At 27.8% G+C, this 23838-nt stretch overlaps 1 protein-coding gene across 2 annotated transcripts in view; it reads right to left on the reverse strand.

Annotated features, from left to right (window-relative positions):
* LOC132732411 (muscarinic acetylcholine receptor M1-like) overlaps window positions 1-23838 on the reverse strand; it is a 60008-nt gene that overhangs the window by 27596 nt on the left and 8574 nt on the right. Inside the window, exon 1 of one of the 2 annotated variants that reach the window (XM_060718827.1) lies at window positions 398-622. The exons of the other annotated variant lie outside the window; for it this stretch is intronic. The gene's annotated coding sequence lies outside the window, so the exon portion shown is untranslated. Of the gene's footprint in view, window positions 1-397; window positions 623-23838 lie in introns of those variants that run through there. 2 annotated transcript variants of the gene reach the window in all.

The raw sequence follows: 23838 nt of genomic DNA on the forward strand, positions 1-23838 counted from the left end.
ACCTAAAACAATGGTCCAACTATATTGATATGGAAATGATATATACCTGTATTGTTAGCTAATGGTTAGAAATAGTTATGATTACGTAAATTATCTTTTCCATCTATTGTTCGTAAATTACACAAAAATTAGTTGATTTTCTCTCTGGTTTATTTTTCCCTGTTTCTGCTTAATGCACAAGAAAAATAATAAACAGCCACTGGTTGTCTTAACTTATACCAAATTCATAATTCTGAAGAAAAATAGGGTAAAATACCGCTTATTGCTTCCATTTAATTCATACGATTATCATCTTTCATATTCTGTTCAATAAATTTATCTCTAAAATAAGATCAAATCGTTTCAGAAATAAAATGATTTGCTTCGTTTCATAAAATAAACACCGGAACATCCCTACCTTTAATTAATATTCCCACTTGTAACAGAAAGAAAAACGTTAATCCGTAAAGTAATTCTCTCCCATCAAATTATCTATCACTCTTGCGAATACTCAATTAAATTTGGCCCTACTCTAGCTAGTCATGATTGTAACGTTCAACCATGTCATTCCAGAGAGCATATCAATCAGTGTCCAGCACTTATTGTCCAATCAGTAGAAACTACGAGAATGCCGTAAGCAGTTATATCTACGAGGCAGCCAATACTTGTTACTGTACGAGCTACTTTCATCAAACGATAGCATGTATCAATATGTAAGTTATGTAAAGTCTACACAAAACAATTCCGATACCATAATGTTCGTTAAACTGAGAAAATCAAATAAAAGTAAACGCCACATGAAAAACATTTATAGGATTTTATCATTTTAGAAGAAACCAAAAACCGGGTAGCATTTTATTTCATTTCGATTATTAAAAAAGTGAAAAAGCTATATACCTGATAGATGCATGGTTACGATATAAAATATTGACAAAAGGTGGCAATGCAGTTTTTTCAACTGTAGTCATGGACTGATACCATGTATAAAATATTGGATTTTGTGAAACATATAAAAATGATAAAAGGAAAAATAATAAAAGATATCAAAGTTTGGAAGTTCGAATAAATTACGACCATACTGTAAATGTAATGCAATCATTAATGATACTTGTACGATGGTTATTATATAAACGCACATTATATCTCAGAAAAACTTTTTTTCTTCCTTTTTCTTCTTTAGACTGGATATCATGAGTTTTATAACGTTTAAATAAGGGTTTTAGAGCATGTAAGGTGTTTACTACCTGAAGAAAGTAACACTTAATGTGACATTTTTGTCATAGAAATTGCAAAATTTAAACAATGTAGTATTTTGCCTTCCATACGAAATGCTAAATTTATGTAATTAAACTAATTGTCAGAAAACAAGAGAAGCAAAAAATGGTTCAGGTAATTTGGTAGTGGTTTACTTTTTGAAAACTATATCATATTACCAAATAAAAGCAAGCTTTTGAGAAATAAAAATAAAGGCATATGTGGGACATAATTAGCCTTTAAACAATAATGATTCTATTTTATTTTATGCAAATGTATTTGCGTCACATTTTCATCATTGAAATATTTCTTTTTTGAATACATGTAAAAATATGCAATGATTGACTGCATTTTACAACATTTCGATGGAACAATTGCTTCAAAAAATGTGTTCTATAATGATTTATAAGAGGGTTTAATTTTTAAAGACATTGACGTCAGAGAAAATACTTACCGTGCAGTGTTCATTTTTTGTTGCACCATTGACCGAGGTAAATCAATTTCCAAATTAATACAGAGGTGCGGTATCTATTGGGTTGATCTCATTAAATTACAAATGCATATTTCATGCATTTAATCACACTTTTATTCATCAATCTATGAAGTATATATATCCATTCTTGCTGACTATTCAGCATTTCTGATACAATTTGCAGAAACACTGTTGATTTATATATCTAATTTTGAATCTAATCGATCAAACGTGCGTCATTTGTTCATAATTAAATTATATTTTCATTAAAATTTGTTTGATAACGATTCAACACTTTACTAATTAACAATGCTGATAAATTTCCCTACAGTCAAGCAGTTGATTAAGGGGAAAAACTTCATTTTTGGAACAGTATGTTGGCGTAATACTACGATGTGGGAATTCGCATTTATGTTCTTTAATTGAAATGAAGTTTAATCAAGTAATAAATACATTTTGTATGGTTCTGGGAAAGGCGGAAAGTGAAGTGCCTGAAATAGCAAAAGTTACTTAAAAATTAAAATGAATGTAGTAGATACTTTCTATTGTTGTTTATGTATGATACTCTTGCTGTCCTACCTACCTTTGAGCCTTGAATGTCATGTGACTCCCTGTTAAACTAATTGTAAAACCGCTACAACAGAGGTATGGAAGCCACAATGACAATGTAATTTACAAATTTAACAAAATATGGAATAAACCTTGCCTGTATTTTGTATAAACCGGTACTAAATAAAACATAATAAATGAACTCATATGAGATTTTTTTTGTGATGATAATTCTGCAAATTTGTCCTTTTAACTAACTAATTGTTTTTTTTTTATAACGGTCTCTAATAAGTTTCATGAATTAGTTCGTTACACTAAATTTCTAGTTGAAGAAATTATATATATATATTTGTCTATTAATTCCATGTTTATTGATTTAAGGAAAGATGTAAGGTTACATTGATTACCTATTTCGACTTAATGACTTCAGCACTTGATCATATGAAAAATCAAATAAATTTGTTCAGTAAAAATATAATTCAAATTAATGCTGCGAGCTGGAGAATTTATGAACGAATTGGCATATAAAAAGCACGATTTTGGCGGTAATATTTACTTGGCTCTTTACAGTTAAACATGATATATGGTATTTCATTCACAAATTTCTATGAAATAATTGGTTAAAAAACACCAAAACAACACATTTTTTTTTTTTTTTTTTTTTTAAAATCTTTACTAGTTTCGACTGTTGTCTTCCTTTTTTTTAAAAATCTCTACTAGTTTCGACTGTTGTCTTCATCAGAATAACGTACAAAGTATTTGACGTCACGTCCGTTAGGACGCCAACGTAAACGTGACAAATTTGCACAAAAAACGTGAATGTAAAGTTATAAACAAATAGATATGGATCAAAAAGATACAGCGGGTATTAATAATAGAACTATATTTCTACAATATAAAGCAGAGAAAAACGATAAAACCCAACATACCTATATGTCAAAATATATCATATAATTTTATATATACATTCACTGGGAATTAGCGAGAAAGCATTACTTTAATTAGCCAGCAAGTTATCTAGAATAATAAAAAAAGATAATAATAATAATATAATAATAACAACAACATTATCCATTACATATAATCATCATCATTACCACCAACACAAATAATAATAATAATAACAACAACACCAATAATAATAATAATAATAATAATAATAATAAATAAAAAGAATAAATGAATAAGTGAATTTGTAAAACTAATTTGTAAAATAAAATCATAAAATAGAAGGGGGAAAATTATTTTTTCAAAAATAAAGGGAGGTAATAAAAACAGCAAAAAGTACAAGAATAAACAATTTGCATACAATAATGAAATATTTTATGAAAAAAATGATATAAATAAGTAAAAATAATGAAGAAAAGTGTAAAATAATAATAAGACAAAACATTAAAAATGCATGGAGAAAGTTTTAAAACAGTTGCTATATATTATAATTGCCAACTAAAATTTACAATGTGAACAATACACTGGCGTTCAAATTGAATAATGTATATTCACATTCATTCCCAGTGAATGTGTATATATAAAATTATATGATATATTTTGACATATAGGTATGTTGGGTTTTATCGTTTTTCTCTGCTTTATATTGTAGAAATATAAAATAATTGAAAATACATAAAATTAAATAAAACATATACTAGATATGTCATGGATGACCAGTTTAGTTAAACATATATGTCTTAAAGTGACATCATGTCAATCCAAGTGCAAACGGTGAGGGTAATGGTAATAGTCAAAATATTTTTACATTTTGCCATTCTTGTTTATAATTTTTTATGTTACAATACAAAAGTAATCAATAACCCCGCGTGACCCACGGAAATTCCTATAAATATCATTCGAAATGTCTCTGATTTAACGAAAAGAAATAATGCAAGATAGGGAACCGACTAATTGATATCCTCAAGGGACGCACTGAAGGAAATCAATTAACGTACTATTCGCTGTTGTATAAGTAATAGAAAGAGCACCGAAACACGAGGCTATCTGATTTGTACGAGGGGGCGTAGCCCCCGAGTATTAATCAGATTGCCGAGTGTTTTGGTGTTCTTTCTCTTTTGTATCATAGTCAAACATAAAAGCACGTTCCCTGTTGTCACAATATGAAACCCCGGCAAAAATGAACCAATGAACGAACATCTGAATATGACATTTCTGTCGCTTTCTCTTTCTCTGCCGTCACAATATGTAAACCCCAGCAAAAATGAGCCAATCAATGGGCATACTCTGGAGTGCGGGTAACTAATACCCGCACTCCAGTTAACGCACTGTGCATGTATATGTATACGATTTAACCCTGACACATTTTCAACAGAAAGGTCTCCAAACTATGATACAAATACGATTTTTTCTATAAATTGATGGCTTGATATCTTGGAACGAAAGTATTCCGTGCTAAATTGTTGATTAGTATCTATATATCCCCTCGTTTAAACAAATTCGTCTTTCACATTCATATTTTGATGAAACAAAAATGTATTTCCTACAAAAGATTTATATTAATTCAACTGTATTATAACGCTATTAATTAGATGTTCTGAATCTTGTTTCTGAGTTGATTTTACTATGCGGCATTACACGACATGACGTCATCAAAGCCACAGAGTAATACACTCTTTTTACTTGCTTGTCCGTATTACATTGATCTACGAAGAGAATATTTACCTAAATACTACTGCTCTTGGTCAAATGTACACAAATTTAAAATGTTAATGAATAACTCACAACAGAATGTTATAAAGAAATTATCTCAATTTATTTACTATGCAACTTTAGCTAGAGAAACAACTGGTAGCTAATTCCAACTAATTTCAAACATTAATTATAATAGTCTTAATATTTATTTCATGACTGTGATATTATATATGTAATATTACTTTTCTCGTATTTAGATCTTTTATGCATTTGTTAATATGTTAATATGTTTATATGTATGTATACACGCCATTATTGTTTATGGCAATAGACATTATGTTTGTGCCTTAATAAAATCTTGAATCTTGAATCATATGTAATACGGATCGTCTTTCTTGCGCTTGATGCTTGCAGAAGATACAGCAAAAATGTCGAAAATAATACTTTTAATGTTATGATAATTGTTTAATTTACGTACATAAATGTACATTATCTATCGTAAATATTTGACTTGACAATTAATTAGGCTTACAAATTGAATAATGTATATCACATTCATCAACAAGAATACCACAAACATATTTAAAAGAAAAAGAATTGACCATATATGTTATCAATATGTAACTGTTTTAAAGACGCATCATGTCTTAGAAAAGAATACTTTTATTTCTTTAGAAGGGCCAATCATGATTGTATTAAATGCTATTTAAAAATGGATTTAAATATATAAGCTTATCGATAATTGGTGGTAAAAATTGCTTAATGGGAAATTATGTGTCGTTAATGTAGCAAAACATAAACAAAATGGTAAATTTGACTTCATGCAAAATACGAAATCACTATAACTGACTTATTACAATAAAAAAGCAAAATGAAGCTAACGATAGAAAGCTATATAGCCAATGAGGTTTTATTCAGAAATTATAAAATGAAAACTTAAGCTTTTCTGGAGAGGATACTTAAAGGGCCTTCAAACAAGTTTTGTTTAAATAAAGGGATCCAGAAATAAACATATATTTCATCATAAATTTTTTATCATGATATCTGAAACTTCACATATGTTCATTCATAAGCTATAATGCTTTGAAAGCAATAAATGGGTATATTTCTTTGATCAATAAAATGTGCGCTACTTTTTAATTAATTGAACAATTGCATATTAATCATTACATTTCATCAAATATATGAACCAAGTTTTATAAGTATTTCATAGACATGAGTTATTTTATAAACATATTCTCTTCAGTCATCAGCTGCCCTTTTAATGCAGTTGTTAATAAAGAATTGAGTTTATGAGCTAAATGAGACAATCTAACAATTTCATAAACTCATGTTCACTCCAGCTCGATAATGTTTAATGACATAAGGTCAATGACATCTGTTCATAAAGCAAAACTCAATAAGATAAATACCAACAGGAAAGTACTATGTAGGAAAACTTTTCCTTAATCAAAGTCAGCAAAATCGATATCGATTAGTGACATAATCGGCCTAATCATTATAACGTCTATGAAATACGTAATTATTGACATGTTAAGAATTGTCCTTGGTTTGTTTTTATATTCTATGTCATGTGACATGACCCATTATTTGTATATAAACTTTATTTTATTTTATTGTATTCTACTCTATTGTATTGTATTCTGTATTCTATTCTATTCTATTGTACTTCTATTATATTCTATTCTGTTCTTTTCTATTTTATTCAATTCTTTTCTATTTCATTTTATTTTATTCTATTTTATTCTATTCTATTTTGAAAGATTAACACGACAAACTTAAGGGGGTCATTTATGTTATAGAGAAACTGAACAAGAAAAACATTGAAACAACACATTTAAGGGCATAATTTTGCGACATGTAACAAAATACAAAATGGGCTTAAATGATTCTGACATATATTCCTTAAGCATTAAATTATTATGGCAAGCTCATCACTAGTTTAATTATAGTGAACTGTATTGTAATGGTCACATTGTAAGCCAATGACTTACTAATATAACTGAACTTTCAAGATTTGTATTCCCATGCAAAATTGTCTCTTTAAATAGAAACTAAAATGTTAATTTCATCAATATGGATATAACTTATTTGTGGATATAAATTATTTTTGAAAACAATTTTATACAATTTCAGTTACAAACGTTTAATAAATATATTCACACTATACATGCACGATTTTTTATGCAAAATAAACCGAAACGTATGTATGTATGATAGTCAAATATACTGGTGCAAACAACGCACATTACTTATATGTTGACAGCTCAACGTTCACTACAGTAATGCTTGACTTTGTTTAGACATGTGCAGTGCTTTGTTTTTCATTACAAAACTATATTTAAAACAATTCTTTATATCTAAAATAGAAATGAATGAAGATGAATGTAAATATATTCATACTAATTTTGTGTAAATACCATTTCATCATGTCGTGATTTATCATTGAAGTAAATGTGCTTGTTTAAATTGAAGAGATAACAAGAAAACGTGCATCGTTGGTTTTAAGATAACAAGTGCAATGAAAGCATTATAATGGGAAAGAGTTCATAGAAATCTAGCTTTTTCAAAGATGGCAGTTAAACATGTTCATTGATTATAAATCGATGAGTACATAAAATCTTCAAAATGTGTAAAGACAGAACTTGTGTGTATTGAACTTTGAAATAACAAAATCTTGATAATTCGTTGATATATCTTAATCGAATTTGCACATAATGTAGACCAGGAATCAATAAAATGACATAAAGTTATTAAAAGGAATAGTTTATACTACTTTTTGAAAAACAGATGTTTCCAAAAGGGTAGGGTTACTTTTGCGGTTTGTTGTAAGCTAATGCTCGCATTTGCAATTACCGGTATCACTTTATAATTCCATAGTCTATATATGCTGAAAAATCCTCTACAAACTGGGCAATATTGTAAACATGTTGTTAAATAAGTAACAACTCAGTCGGGTGAAGGGGTGTATACGGCTGTTTCTATAACCTATTTTAACAGGTTATTTTAGTCCTTTGATATCTAACGGTCTAATTTGTGATTTATCAATGGTCATCAGACAACATATTGTGTCAATATAAGGATATTGAGTGAGTAAAAATATTTGTAACTGCATAAAAAGAATAACTTTTCATCTTTCACAATTCAAATTTACACATAAAGCACACTTTTAGCTTTACAGCCAGCTAACAAGTAAATTGTTTGTTTGTTCTTTCTATAAAGAAAAGTGTGTTTTATCATGGATAATCAAAAGTAATTTTTCAATGTTTTTGAAAAAAAAATGTATCTTAGGTGTTTTTAGATGAACATCCAGACAACATTATCAAATTGAATAAAAATATTCACGAGAGACATGACATACATTTAGAAAAATACCTGCCTGAAAATCATTTTGATTTAAAATCAAAATATAGTAGATCATTTACAGTAAACATTTTATATGGAACTAAATTTTAAATACATAAAATACTAATAAAGTTTTTTAGAATAACATCATTACATGATGTATTTCCTGTAACAAATATGATCGTGTATTTTTCAGAATGTGATCATTTTACAAGTTTATTTCTAATTATTACTTTCATTCATTTACCTCTTTTTAATAGTGATATATCAGAACAATGCTTTCTGCTAGGCTTTTACCCAAAGTACATTCTCCATAAAACTATATCAGGTATAAGAGATAAACTACTTTGTTTTGTAATAGACATGGAGATTAATAAATGTATGTATATCTGTGTAAAAGATTATAAATATCTTTTTAAAAAAGCCTTATTTTGTGTTTTATCGATTTTATAAGTAACATAGGTAAACCATATAAAAGATTTTAAATTAAAATGTTATTTAATTATGATCTCAAGGCGAAGGCTTCAATACATCAATTTGAAAATAATTAGATAAATCGAACCTGTTCTACATACGTTATCAACAGAAATATTGAGGAGTACGTAGGAAAAACGTAATTGATTTGATTAAATCAATGCATTCACTTTTGATATTTTTTTCTATGTTATTTCTTCCTGTTCTAGTCCGGGTAAATACTGCGACCTAACACTTAAATATTTCTACTGTATTGCATTTTTACGTAAATAGTTGTGAAAATTAGTCATATTTCGTGACTAAGAAATTTGTATTGTAACATAGGTGGAACAGTTTTACATCTGATCACCAGGTTTATTTTCTAAAAAAAATGATATTATAATAAATTATTTGTCAATGTGTACCACGCAGGGACATCACCAGAGTGACTCTGAAAATTCTTTGCACCTAAAGTGCTTTTCGCGTCTTAAATATCTTTTGGTTGAATAGTAAAAAAGTTAACATCCGTGTTCTTCGGAAGTTATTTGAAGGTATTGCATGGGATTAATAAAGTGTTAAAATGAAACAAGCAGACGATTAAAGCATGCAACAAAGAATTTAATCAGTGAAACATGATAGGTTTGGTAGACAGATGTAGGATATCATCGTAAATGCACAGTCAAAAACAAGAAAATGTGAAGAATATTCTAGGTACAGAGAATCATATTTCACAGATCAAACCATATATAAATGGGTTCGTGTTTTGATTTCTAAATGAAACACAGCTTATTGTATGTTTATGACTGGTATATTTCACCATTTGCTTAAAAATAAAGGGAAAATAACTTCTCAAGTACGCTTACAACTTGCAAAGTAAGGACAGTTGGTTTATTATTATTGTTAGTTCAATTCAGTTACAGTTAGATTAAGTTGAAATTTTCGGGTCATCGCAGTATATATTCGGGGTAATATAATATATAACTTGGTTCGTTGGTAACAGTAAATATCATCCCTCATTAAGACATTTTCATATAAGATATGGTTATATATTATTTATTCTTTTAGCAAAACAATGATGTATCTACCAGTCATAAAAATATAATTAGTTATTTTTTTATTTAGAAATCAAAACATAAACATATTATACGTTTATGATATGTGAAATCTGATTCTATCTTGAATATACTTCATCACCTTTTATACTATCCATTACAATATCCTACAGCATTCTATTGCTAAAGATCTGTCAACCACAAGTTTCATGTTTTACTGTTAAAATTCATTAAATAATTATTTGTTAGATCGTCTTCTTGATCAATTTTGACACATATTCACATGCAATAACTGAATTATCTGGATGTATCTGGCCATTTACTGTTTGTAGCGGACATCGCAAAAAAGAGGAAGATTCGATATTTCTTTTTTCATTTTTTAGTCACTTGGTAAGAATATTTCCCATCGGCCTATGGGAAATTAACATTTCAAAAAGTGAGGGTACACATCGTAAACAAAAGATAAGCCCAGAAAATTATAGGTTTAAATAACCTTCGTCATGTAAATCCTTAGGCATTATTATATGCTATACTTATAGATAACACAAAGATGAAACATAAATGATACACTAAGGATGAGGGGAAACTGATATGCAATTACACTGTGGAGTATATACAGACCTGTCGATAAAATGAAACAATGTAATGTTCCCAAGATATTTTTTACATTGTACACATGCCTGAGTTTAAGTAATATCCTTACTTCCTCGTAATTAAGCCAAAGGTTATACTTTGTAAAACAAATATATTGACATTCTTTGATAAATATTAGATTTTTGATAAATTAACATTTTACTTTTCTACCCAATTCTAAGTTACACGTTAAGCACTGAAGAGCTATTATATAACAAGTTATATAAATAAGATCTATTTATAAAAACATATCTTAAATTTAATAAGATTCAAGACGACATTGAACAAGTTAAATATAAACATCAGCAAATGAAATACTAGCAACTTAGATGGGTATAAAACAAAGGCAATATTCACGGTCACATCATTTTATCTTTATATTTATGTTTTTTATACTATACATGACATATTTCACATATAAAGTTGTTATTCTTTTGAAAATGCATCGCATAATTTCGTATTTATTCCGTTTTAATTTATGTTGATATGTTGTAAATCTCACTTATTTATTTCTACATTAAAGTAACAGTTTAATAATACGGGAAACTATCATTTAAACTCATCAATGGCTTAATGCTAAACATGTATTTTCTATGTTTAATTTTATAGATACTGGTGAATTTATAAAAACAACCATCTACATATTAATTAATTCTTTAATGCACATGTATGTCAAATATTACAATTGTCAAAATCACAAATTGGTTGTATTGAAAATGACTTCTCGATGGTTTATTTTAAAACAATCATAATTTCTCAATGTTAAATCTATAGTGGAAAAAGGAAAGGTTTAGGTTACAAGTAACACAAAACAATGACGATTTGAGAACTTACTCATTCAAATAATGTAAACGCCGATAAGAGACAATAACATCATACTTTGTAAATGATACTTACAAAAACGAAAAAGACGAATGTCAATTTCAATGGACTTTGAGACGTATTAGACAGATATTGATATGAATTAACTTTTACAATAACAGACGTCTTTGTTACAAAAAAGTAATTTCAAATGAATCACTGAGTTCGAAAGTTCAAGTCAATTCTATTTCTCTCTAAAAGGATACTTTGCGGTCGGTAATTCTGGTACATTTAGATACCAATTATATTGAATTTCGGATAAAAGCTTGAATGGCATTATCTCTGCTACAAATGTGACTTCAAATAGGGTATGTCACAAATAAAACCGTTAGTGACATTTGTATCGGACAGAAACATTCTTGTAATATGTCTATATTTAAAGTTTCAATTAATATCTCGTATGTTAAGCATTTTAGTAATGGAGCGGGGTTTGTTTTAACTGAGGTTAATTGCTCTTTCTTTTCCTTTTCTTTTACATTTCTAAAATATCTTAATTTTTATTCATAAAATTTCTACATTTTTTAAACATTCCTGACATATTTCTATATAAGAATTTTTGATTATATATGTTTAGCATTTTTGTAATACTGGTAATTGTTCGGAGTCTTTGTTTTTTAATGTTTTATTTAATTGAGACCAACAGATCTTTCTTTTCATTTCTTTTTCATGTCTTATGACATATTTTAATTCTTATTCACAACATTCGTACATTTTATGCTGTATCACTTATTGTGTATACTTATCATTGAATAATTCATTACTATGCTAAAATAAATATTTTATAACTGTTATTACCCCTGTCCTATAACATTTTCTAATGACGTCTGAAAAACACTTGATATATTTAATAGTTTTTTATGGAATTGCTATAGCGGATGTGTTTGCGTCATAATAAAATAACGTTTTAATTTAGTTCAGCTTTGTTTATTGAAAAAAAAGACACTTTGATTAACAAATAGTATTGTCTATCATAAGAGAATTTTAAATGACATATAGAATTTAATATAATCCCAATAAAGTAATTTACAATGTCTTGGTTTTCTCTAAATGAAATGTTATCCATTTATAAAAACAATATAGATTCGGACACATTTATAATGAAAATGTAAATTTGTTACCCATTTATAAAGACAATGTAAATATGTTACCTCTTTATAAAACCAATATAAATATATTACATTTTTATAAAGGAAATGTAAATATGGTTCTATTTATATGTTTCCACTGCTTACCAGACACTTATTTTCGACATTTCTGAGATATTTTTTGTTGGCACTTGCATAGCGAATCATAACTTATTCACAATTTTGTCAACAGAACGATTCAATTCAATTTAATATTTAAAACAAGAGTAATAGATATATAAGATATAATATATGTATTAAAATTAACTTAACTAAGTGTTCGGCGAAGTAAACAGAAAATGATTGGCCTTCCATCTGTACAATGTGTCATCCTTGAACAAATGGCTAAACATTATACTAGTTATCTGTTATTTTGAGTCATTGCATTGAACCATAGTTGAGAAATATGAATGTAAAACGTGTCGGTCTAGCAGTAGAACCAAGTGTATACGTGCGTAGAAGAAAGAATAAAAAACATTCAGATGTATTCAACATGTATGAATGATAATGATGTATTAATGATTCTATATCTTCCATACTGTTTATGTTCAATTGTCCTGCTATTTTATAGCACATTATATGTCATTAAACTTTTTGTGGCTTCCAATAAAACTAATTATTTATAACATAAAAACAGAGGCATTTTGTGTATTTTGAAAGTCCATTCATAAAAAGAAGGAATAAAAAAATTATACGTTGATACCACAGTGACAGACGAAAACTAAAGAAAATGCTTAATTTTAACAGAATTCGTGTATAAATATTGCTACGACCTACATATTATTATGATTGTTTGAACCTTAATTGCATGAACCTTGTACATAATAGGTAATTATTTCAAGTATATCAAAGCTGACAGAAAAGCATCATATTGTACAAAGAAACTCTCTTTCAAATATTGTAAAAAACATTTACATTAAATAGTTTCATAGTTTCTTTTATTGTATCCGGCCATGTCATACATTTAAAAACATTTGAAATAATGATTTGAGGACAAATTTGTGTTAATTCTACATTCTAACTTCCTGTTATTGAAAGATAAATTCATTTAAAACAGCCATAGCTATTAGATGCCATATATGTCACTTAAGTACACTTACACTCATGCTTTAAAAATAACACTCATGCTTTTAAAATAACTAATTGATATCCTCGGGAAAAGCATTTATTCGAGACACCACTGCTGTATCAATAGGATTTCCTGGGCATTAACGACTTAATGCCTTGGCTAAACTAAATTAACGAATATCAAAGTTAGAGTTTAATTTGTAATATAAAACATTGTAACAGAATACTACTGTTCACGTAGATAGCTACAGACGTAAACAAAATTTGAAACGGATAAACAGGAAAGTGTTAATCCTAAAATCTAGCCATCCACTACCTTAATGATTCTAAGTATCCTTAATATCAATATACTCTAAATAAAGAAACATTTACAACAATATTTATTAAATCGGTGCATATAACCAATATTTAGAGTAAATTTTATTGACTTCAAAAAAGGTAGACACAAACTATAAAAATCATGAAATAGACAAAATATAAATTTTTTAGAGCTTCATCTTTGCCAATATGTGTATTGATTTCTTTCACGTATTTAATGAATTATATCTTTTACAGATTTAACTTCCAATTTAAATCTTATATCATATGTACACTAAAACGTTCACACAGTTCGAACGACTGAGCTGTTTTCATTGCATGTACTTAAGTTTTGATACAAATTATGTATTTTCCTCATACTATTAGTTTAAAGTTAGTTTTGGAATCAAAATAACTATTGTCCTGCCGAGTACATCTGTTACGATTATTTGGACTATTTTCCGTACTTTGATGAAAATACATACAGCTTACATGAAAACGGTTACTGTTTAAAATAGTCAGTCCATTTTTAGACTCACACAACAACTTGCACTTAATCACTATCAGTCGTATAGTTTGTTTTTTGTTTTTGTTTAATTTACTTTACTTTCTTGACTTAATGATCTCATACAAGAATGAAAATGCAACAGGGTCAGTTTGATAATAACCTTGTTACAGATGGCGATTGTCCTGTCAGAGTCTCAATTCACAAGGTCATTACCACATACCAAGACAATGTCAATTTGGAACCATTTTATGAAAAACTGTTGCCTTAAACAATGGACGAACCCAAATACCAGAAAATTTAGGAAAGCAGGCAGAGGTTAACTATTTAATGCATAGCTATTAAAAACGTCGTTTGCTGGTAATGATTGTAGCCGATTTATGTATATTTTATAATATATTTTATACAGTTTACCGACCTGTCCAATGATGATGTTGGAACCTCGGACATTGTCGTTTCAGATGTTTAAAAATTGACCATCATAATTAAGAAATATTCAAGTTCAATGTCATACATCAGGTAAAGTTATTACGGTAATTTCCAAGATACGAATTAAACGGATGAACTTGGTAAAATTTGCTTTCCAAGGATATATATTTTAAACCTTTTCTTGTATGTTTTTTATTTTTGTTTTCTTTCTGGTTCGCTACTGTTTTAAATGAAGCTAGTTGCAACTTGTTAAATAAGGAAAGAAGACTTTTAATTTTTGCAAAAAGGGGAAAATTTTTTTCCCCTTTTTTTTCAAACACGCTTTCCTTTAGTGTGGAACATTTTAATACTTTTCTTTGGGAATAGAAAACGTTTTGAAAAAAATTTCCCCGTAAAGAGAAGACATGCAAATGAATCAAGAATTTATGGGTACAATGAGACAAAATTTATCATTCATTTTACCCGTGCACGAACTAGAGTTATTTTAAGTTGATTTGTTTGTTTTGTTACAATATGATTACCACTTTCTTGCCAAGTAAATTAAAAAAAACTCGAAATTGCCCAGCCCTTGAAGTTTGGTTAAACTATCTACAATCGTATATATTAAGTAAACATTAATTTCAGTAATTTAATTAGTAAACATTAATTTAAGTAATTTATTACTATATGAAACTTTTTCAAAAAGAAATATTGCTGATTTTTTCTTTTCCGTTGGCTATTTTTTTTGTTGTTTGTAATTGTTATAGATCTGAACACATCATCTTTTTATTCACAATATTAAAAGGAGTTCAAATTTCAGCGTAAATGTTTTGGTAGAACTGCAAAAAATATGTATACTATGTCGCGAATTTTAAGACGTATGTAATTATATATAAGTTTGCAGAGTGCATGATATAGGGAGGAATGCTTACCAATTTCGATTTTCTTCTCAAACAAAGGAAAATATATGTAAAATCGAAACAATAAGTTTTTTTATTGATTTTTAATATTATAACACAACTTAAACTCAATATACCATTACATTATTAATAATTTTAAGAAACCAAAGCTCGCACGTATTAATGGCATTTTTGCCCTCCCCTTTAGAAACATTTCCCAAAAGAAAAACATTAATTCCATGCATTTTCACTAGTGTAAATATTACAGAACTTTTTTACTTTTTATACAATCTAAAAGGGGGAACCCCATACTTTCGGGAAAGGGCAAAACAATTGTTTAAATTTAATTCTAGATTTTGTGATCATTCAACATAAATATTATCGTTTTTGCATAACAAATGTGTTCATTTCCAATCAATTAGACAAATTGTCAAATGTTTTATTAGTGAATCTTTAATTTGCAAACTAACATAACATTGCTGTTGGTTACATCGCCAATGTTATTGGTTAAAAATAGAAACAACGCTTCATTTTTTAAATTGTTGATAATCAAAGCTGCGATATTTCCCCCTAGGAAACAAAATGAGCGAAAGATTAGACGATTGCTTAATTGTTTTAAAAAATTCTTTTTGAGGGAAAAACCCCAAAGGGGGAAATTGCTTTTAAAAATTTAAATTTTAAATTTCCTTAAATAAAATTTCCCAGTTTTTTAATGTTAAAGATCTAGGTTCTAAAAAAGCTTCAAAGGAAACAGGAAAAGTATATTATTTAAAATTTCTTATTTCTGTTTTTTTTGATTGGTTTTACTGATGGTTTTATTTTTTATTTCTATTTGGCATTTTGAAAAAACCCTTTTGGTTTTTAATTTACAAATCTTTGTTAAATTTTCAAGCTTTTAAAAAAATTTTTGCTTTTTAAAATTGGCAAAGTTTAATTCTTTTTCCATAAACCGAAAAAGGTAAATTTTTAAAAATTGGCCCGTTTTTTTAAATTTTTTTCCCGCCTTTTAATTGGTTTTTAAATTTTTCTTCCGGGCCTTTAAAAAACGGCCCAAAAACTTTGAAAAAAAAGAAAAAGAATTTTGAAAATTAAAAATTTTTTAACACTTAAAAAATTTTTTGGTTTTTTAAAAAATGTTTAAATTAAATGGGGAAATTTTGGGGGAAAACGTTTTTATTATTTTTTTGCAGGCTTTTTTTAAATTATTTAAAAACCCTTTTCTGTCCTTAAAATAAAAAATTTGGGGATAAATTTTTTTGGCTTTTTCAAGGTCTTTCAATTTTTACAAAAAAGCTTTTTTCAATAATTTAAACAAAATGAGTGAGGAAAAAAAAATGTAAAAACGGCATTAAAAGAAAAATTTTCACCTTTCCCCCTTCTTTCCCAACCCCAAAAAACAAGTTTTTAGTTTTATTTCTAGTTTTTCATTGAAGGTTTGTTTTTTTTAAAATTTTTAAATTTCAAAAAAACCCCTTTTTTTTTCAGGAAAATAACAAAAAAAACCCAAAATTTTTTCCCAAAGGGTTTTTAATTTAAAACCCCCTTTTAAAGGTTTTTAAAATTAATTAAAAACCAGCAAAAACTTTTACCCAAAAAAGAATAAAAAAACAAAGAAGACACTTTTAAAAAAAATTTTGCCTTTTTAAATTTAAGGGGGGAAATTTAAAAAAAAATTTTTATTTGGATTTTTATAAACATAAAATTTTATAGGGAAACTAAAAATGAAAAATTTGGGGAATAAAAAAAGGAAATCCCTAAAAGAAAAAACATTAAACACCCATAAAAATTTAAAAAAATTTTAATTAGTAAATTGGTTTGTTTTTTTTTTTTTTGGTTTTTAAAGAAATTTTTGGAGGATACCAAAAAATAACCCAAAAAAGAATTTTTTTTTAAATAAAATTTTCAATTTTTTTTAACAATTGGTTTTTTTCCAAAATTTTCCTTGGGGAATTTCAAAAATGTTTAAAAAACCCGGGAAAAATTTTAAAAAACCTAAAATTTTGAAAAAAAAATTCTTTGAATTACATTTTTACTTAAACATTTGTGAAAAATTAGGCATATTTCGTGACTAAGGAATTTGTACTATAACATAGGGTAACAATAATTTTTGAACAGCATAAAATCTGATCACGAGGTTTATTTTATAAAAAAAGGAATGAAATAGCCTCCATTTTTTTTGCTCAATTCTGCCTCTCATTTTCCAATGTTTACTACAAAGAGGAAATCACCAGAGTGACTATGAAAACCCGAAAAACTTAGTTCTTTGCCAACTAGAGTGCTTTTCACGTCTTATCTTTTGGTTGAATAGTAAAAAAGTAAACATCCGTTTTTTCTTCGGAAGTTATTTGAATTTATTTGCATGGGATTAATTATGTGTTAAAATGGAACAAACAGACGATTTAAAGCATGCAACAAAGAATTTAATCAGTAAAACACGATAGGTTTGGTGGACAGATGTAAATGTACAGTAAAAAAAAACAACGTGAAAATGTGAAGAATATTCTGGATACAGTTACAATCATATTTCACATATCAAAAACCGTATATAAATGGGTTTGTGTTTTTTTCTAAATGTAACACAGCTTATTGTATTTTATGACTGGTATATTTCACCATTTGCTTAAAAATAAAAGGGAAACTAACTTCTTAAGTACACTTACAACGTGCAAAGTAAGGAAAGTTGGGTTGTTGTTATGATTGTTAGTTCAATTTTGTTACAATTAGATTGAGTTGAAATTTTCAGATCATCGCAGTATATATTCGGGATAATAAAATATATAACACATAGGTTTTGTGAGTAACAGTAAATAATATCCCTCATAAAGACTTTTTCGTAGAAGATACGTATAATTATATATTATTTATTCTTTTAGAAAAATAATGATGATATCTACCAGTCATGAAAAACATAGAATAAGCTGTGTTTCATTTAGAAATCAAAACAGAAACCTATCTTTTCTGTTATGATCTGCAAAATCTTATTCTATCCAGAAAAGTCTTCACCATCTTTTTTATATTCTATCCATCACCGGAAAAATGATTTTTGACAATGTGGAATTACAATATCCTACAGCATTCTATTGCTAAAGATCTGTCAACCACAAGTTTCATGTTTTTTACTGTTAAAATTCATTAAATAATACTTTGTTGCATCAAATCGTCTTCTCGCTTAATTTTGACATATATTCACATGCAATAACTTCCGATGAAAACGGATGTTTCAACCAAAAGTTATATAAGACGCGAAAAAAGCACTATTGGTTACATGGTTACAAAGAATTGAATTCTTTGGATTTCATAGTCACTCTGGTCATAACGGTTTGTAGTGGACCCCGAAAAAAAATAGAGGATGATTTAAAAAAAAATGACGGCCATTGTTTCTTTCAGAAAATAGACCATGTGACCAGAATTTTACTGCTACATATTATTGTTATCTTTGCATCAGTACAGAATTTTTTAGTAACTTGGTATTTTTACTTCGTTTGTTTGTTTTGGGTTTTACGTCACATCGACCACCCAGTAATAGGTTTCATATCGCGACGTTCCAGCTTTACTGGTGCAGGAAGACCTCAGGTGCCCTTTCGTGCAGTTATTTCAGCACGAACTGGCACCTGAGTAGAACCACCGACGTTTCGTAAGCTAGCTGTATAGCTTTCCTCACATGAAAGAATCCAAAGTCCCTGTCGGGATTCGAAAACCCACAGCGGTGAGGATTTTACTTCGTATATTTTCATCAACATAGAGTATATTTCCCATTTGGCCGATGGGGAAATTAACATTACAAAAAGTGAGGGTAAATAGTAATCATTTGCTACTTAGTTCTAGATAATATCGTACACAAAAGATAAGCCCAAGAAAATTATAGGTTTAAATTACCTTTCGTCATGTAAATCCTTATGCATTGTTATATGCTATACTCATAAATAACACAAAATGTAGATGAAAGATAAATGAGAGAGAAAACTGACATGCAAACATGCTGTGAAGTAATATATATAAAGCCCTGTCGATAAAATGAAAGAATGTGATGTTTCCAAGATATATTTACATTGTACAAATGCCTAGAGTTTAGGTAATATCCTGGGTCCCTCATGACTAAGCCTAAGGCCATACTTTGTAAAATCATTACTGACATTCTATGTGTGAAAAAAAATGTGTTTGATAAATTTACATTTTTACCTTTTTTTCACCCAATCTAAGTAACGCCTTAACTACGCAAGCATTCTTAAAGTTATATAAATAAAGATCTATCCATAAAAATAATTTACAGCATGGTTTTTTTTTTAAAGGATAAGATTCCAGCGACATAGAACAGGATTAAAATGTTAACCCCACCAGCAAATGATTTGTATCAAATGAAATTTTACTAGTTAAACCTTGATGGGTATAAAACAGGGTTTGCAATATTCACGGTCACATCATTTATTTTTATATGTTGGTTTATTATACTATACATGTCATATTTCACATGTTAAGTTGTTGTTTTCTTTGTGTCTTTTTTTAAACGTTTAGCATAATTTCGTATTTATTCCGTTTTAATTAATATGTTGAAATGTTGTAAATCTTACTTATTTTTTTTTGAGTTTAATTATGCGGAACAGAAACTCAGATTTTGGCCTTTTGCCTAAACATATATTTTCCTATGTTTAAAAAAAAAAATTTTTTTAGGGGGAAAAAAAAAAACCCCCCCCCAAAAAAAAAACTGGGTGAAGTTTAAAAGAAAATCTACACAATTCTTTTATGACAAGTGTTTTAAAAATTTGTCGAAAATCACAAATGGGTGGTCTTTTAATTATTAAATTGAAAATTACTTTTGGATGGTTTATCTTTTTTAAAATTAATCATTTTCTCAGATGTAAAATCTTATGGTGGAAAAAAAGAAGTTTAATTTCCAATAACATTTTGGAAACTTAACTCATATTCATATAATGTAAACGCCAATAAGAGACAATAACAGCTTACATTTTACTTTGTAAATGATAATGCAAAAAGAAAAAGACGAAGGTCAATTTTCAATGGACTTTGAGACGCGTATTAATTGCAAGACTGGTATTGAATTGGACTTTTTACAATAACAGACGTCTTTGTTACAAAAAAGTATTTTCAAATGAATCAATGAAGGGTTCAAAAAGTTCAAGTCAATTCTATTTCTTTTCTTGCGGGTCGTAATTGGGTATCTTTCCTGGTACTTTTTTTAGTACCAATTATTAGATTTACGGTTTTAAATACTTTAAATGGCATTATCACTTCTCAAGTTGACTTCAAATATTGATATTACATATAAAATCGGCTGCTTAAAATCCGTTAGGTTGAAATTTGTACCGGACGAATCTTCTTGCCATATTTTTATTTTATACTTTTTATTTCAAATTTATATATGTTTTAGCATGTTTATAATACTAATAATGTGTGAAGCTGTTTTTTTTAAAAAAATTAAAACCTTTTGTTCAAGGATCTTTTTTATTCCTTTTTCCCACATTTTATGAAATTCTTAAATTCTGATCTTTATAATATTTCGTACATTTTTGCTTTTTGCCAAAAAAATTGTATAATTATTCCTGAAAATTCGTTAAAAATGGCCAAATAAATAAATTTATAACTCTTATTTTCCTTACCCTATAACAAAATTTTCTTCTGGAAAACGTTTGCAGATTTAACATTTTTATGGGGAATTGCTTTTAGCTACGTTTTTGGGTCATAATATAAATGGTTTTTGATTTCAATTTTTAATGGTAGTATCAGGGCCTTGTTTTATTTTCAAAGCACTTTGATTTCAGAATGGTAAATGAACATGATATCATCGTAATAAAAGTAGTTTTAAAATATTTTGGTTTTTTCAAAATTAAGTGTTATCCAATTTTTAAAAAAACAATGAAATAATGTGTGACCCCGAAATTTATTTAAAGGCAAATTGTAAAATATGTTACCCATTTATCAGATAACGTAAAATATGTTACACCCATTTACAGATAATGTAAATTGTTACCCATTTTAAAATTTAATGTGAATATGAACGGATTCATAACGACCCAATGTAAATATGTTCCCATTTTATACAGATAATGTAAATGTGGGTTACCCCATTTATACAGGTATGTAAATATGTTCAAATTCATTTATCGATAAATCGTTAATATTTACCCATTTATAAAGACAATGTAAATATGTTACCAAATATATACAGATAAAGTAAATTGTTACCCATTTATACAGATAATGTCTTAATTATGTTACCCATTTAAAATAATAATGTTAAAGATTTACCCATTTATACAGATAATGTAAATATGTTTCCCCATTTATACAGATAATGTAAATAAGGGTTACCCATTTTATAAAGACAATATAAATATGTTACCCATTAATAAAGACAAGGTAAATTGTTTCCCTATTTAAAAGACAATGTGAATATGGTTATAAATTCACTTGCTTACCCGACACTTTTTATAACTCTTTATATCTTTGGATATTGTCGGACCTAATTTTTGTTAACATTTCAATAGCGTTCAGTTTTAATATATATACATAACTTATGGTACAATTTTATCAAAACAAAACGATTCCCAATTAAATTTCATCTTTAAAAAAAAGAATAACATATATTTAATAAAATTCAAAAATTAACAAAAAAAAACAGAAAAATTGAATATTAGCCCTTACATGTGCACTGGAAATTTGTCAGCCACCTTTAACCCCAAATGCGCTAAAACATTAACTAGTAATCTGTTAATTTTTGGTCAGTACTTGAAACCTAATTGGAGAAATAGGGAATGTAAAACGTGTCGGGTAGCAGTATTATAACCAAGTGTTGTACGTGCCTAGGGAAGAAAGAATAAAATATATTGTGTATGAACGATAATTATTATTAATGATTCTATATCTGCCTCGTTTTATGTTCAATTTGTCCTGCTATTTTATGGCCACATTATAATGTCATTAAACTGTTTGCGGCTTCAATAAAACTAATTAAATTTATAATTATTTAAAAAGAGGGGGAGCCCCATTAATAACCCCATTTTGTTATTTTTTAAAGTTCATTCATAAAAAGAAGATTGAATAAAAACCCAAATATAACGTTTTGGGGGCTACCACCAAGTGACAGCCCCCTTTTTTAAAAAAATTTTTAATTTTTTCAAAAATTGGTAAAAAATTTCCCCCCGGACCTTTCCCCCCCCCCTTTTTTTGAAAAAATTTTGAACCTTTGATTTTGTTTTTTAAAAAAAAAACCTTTGTTAAAATTTTTTTGGGGAAAAAAATTTTTTTTTCAAAATATACAAAAATGTTTGGGGGGGACAGGAAAAACTTTTTTTTGCTACAAAAAAACCCTTCTTTTTAAAATATTTAAAAACCTTTTTCTTTAAAAAAATTTTTATTTTCCTTTATTGGGAAAACCGGCCCCGGGGGGGGCCAATTTTCCCCCTTTTTTAAAAAAAATTTCAATAAAATTTGGATTTCCAAAATTTTGTTCAAATTCTTTTTAAAAAAATTTTTTGTTTTTTAAAATTGGAAAGGGGAAAAATACCCCTTTAAATTTTTCCCCCGGGAAATTTAAAAATTTAGAATTTAGGTGTTTTAGAAACTAAAACCCGTCTTATATGTTTTGAAAATTTTAATTTTCTTTGGGCCCCAAAAAAAGTTCTCTGGGAAAAAAATTTTTGAAAATTTTTAAAAAGGGGAAAAAGCTTCCAAATTTAAAATTATTTTTGGGGGGAAAAAGCAAAAATTTTCGGGCACACCAAAGGCGACCCCCAAAAGGGGCCGGCAAAAAACGACAAATCATTTCCTTTTGGCATAGTAAACAAGAAAATTAAATTTTTGGATTTTTTGTTATTATAAAAAAGGTAAAAAAAATATACGTTTCTAAAAGCTTCAGACGAAAACAAAAGAGAAAACCAAAACAGGAAATTGTTTATTAAAAATTCTACGCCACCTATTTTAAAATTCAGGGTTTAAAAATTTTAGACCCGTTCAGAAAAACCAAAATAAAAGGGTTTGACCCGAAAAAAAGGGAAAAAACCCCCTTTTAAAAATTTCAATTTTTAAAAAATTTGGTTAAATTTTCCTTTTTTACCCCAAAATTTTTAAAAAATTTATTTTGAGGCCCCTTTTGCCCAATTTTATAATTAAAACTCTTTTAATGGGATAAAATTTTAAATATCCGTTTTAAGATTTTCATTTGAAAAAAAACATATTTCATAGTTTAAAAACTTCCAAAACAAACAAAGGTTCCCCCTGAAAAAAGATTAGTTTTTAAAAAATTTTTTGATATTGTCCCTAATTTTAAAATTTTCGGGAA

This window comes from Ruditapes philippinarum, unplaced genomic scaffold (genome assembly GCF_026571515.1).
Source record: "Ruditapes philippinarum isolate M1 unplaced genomic scaffold, ASM2657151v2 ctg1544_1_1_1_1, whole genome shotgun sequence".
Taxonomy (NCBI): Eukaryota; Metazoa; Mollusca; class Bivalvia; order Venerida; family Veneridae; genus Ruditapes; species Ruditapes philippinarum.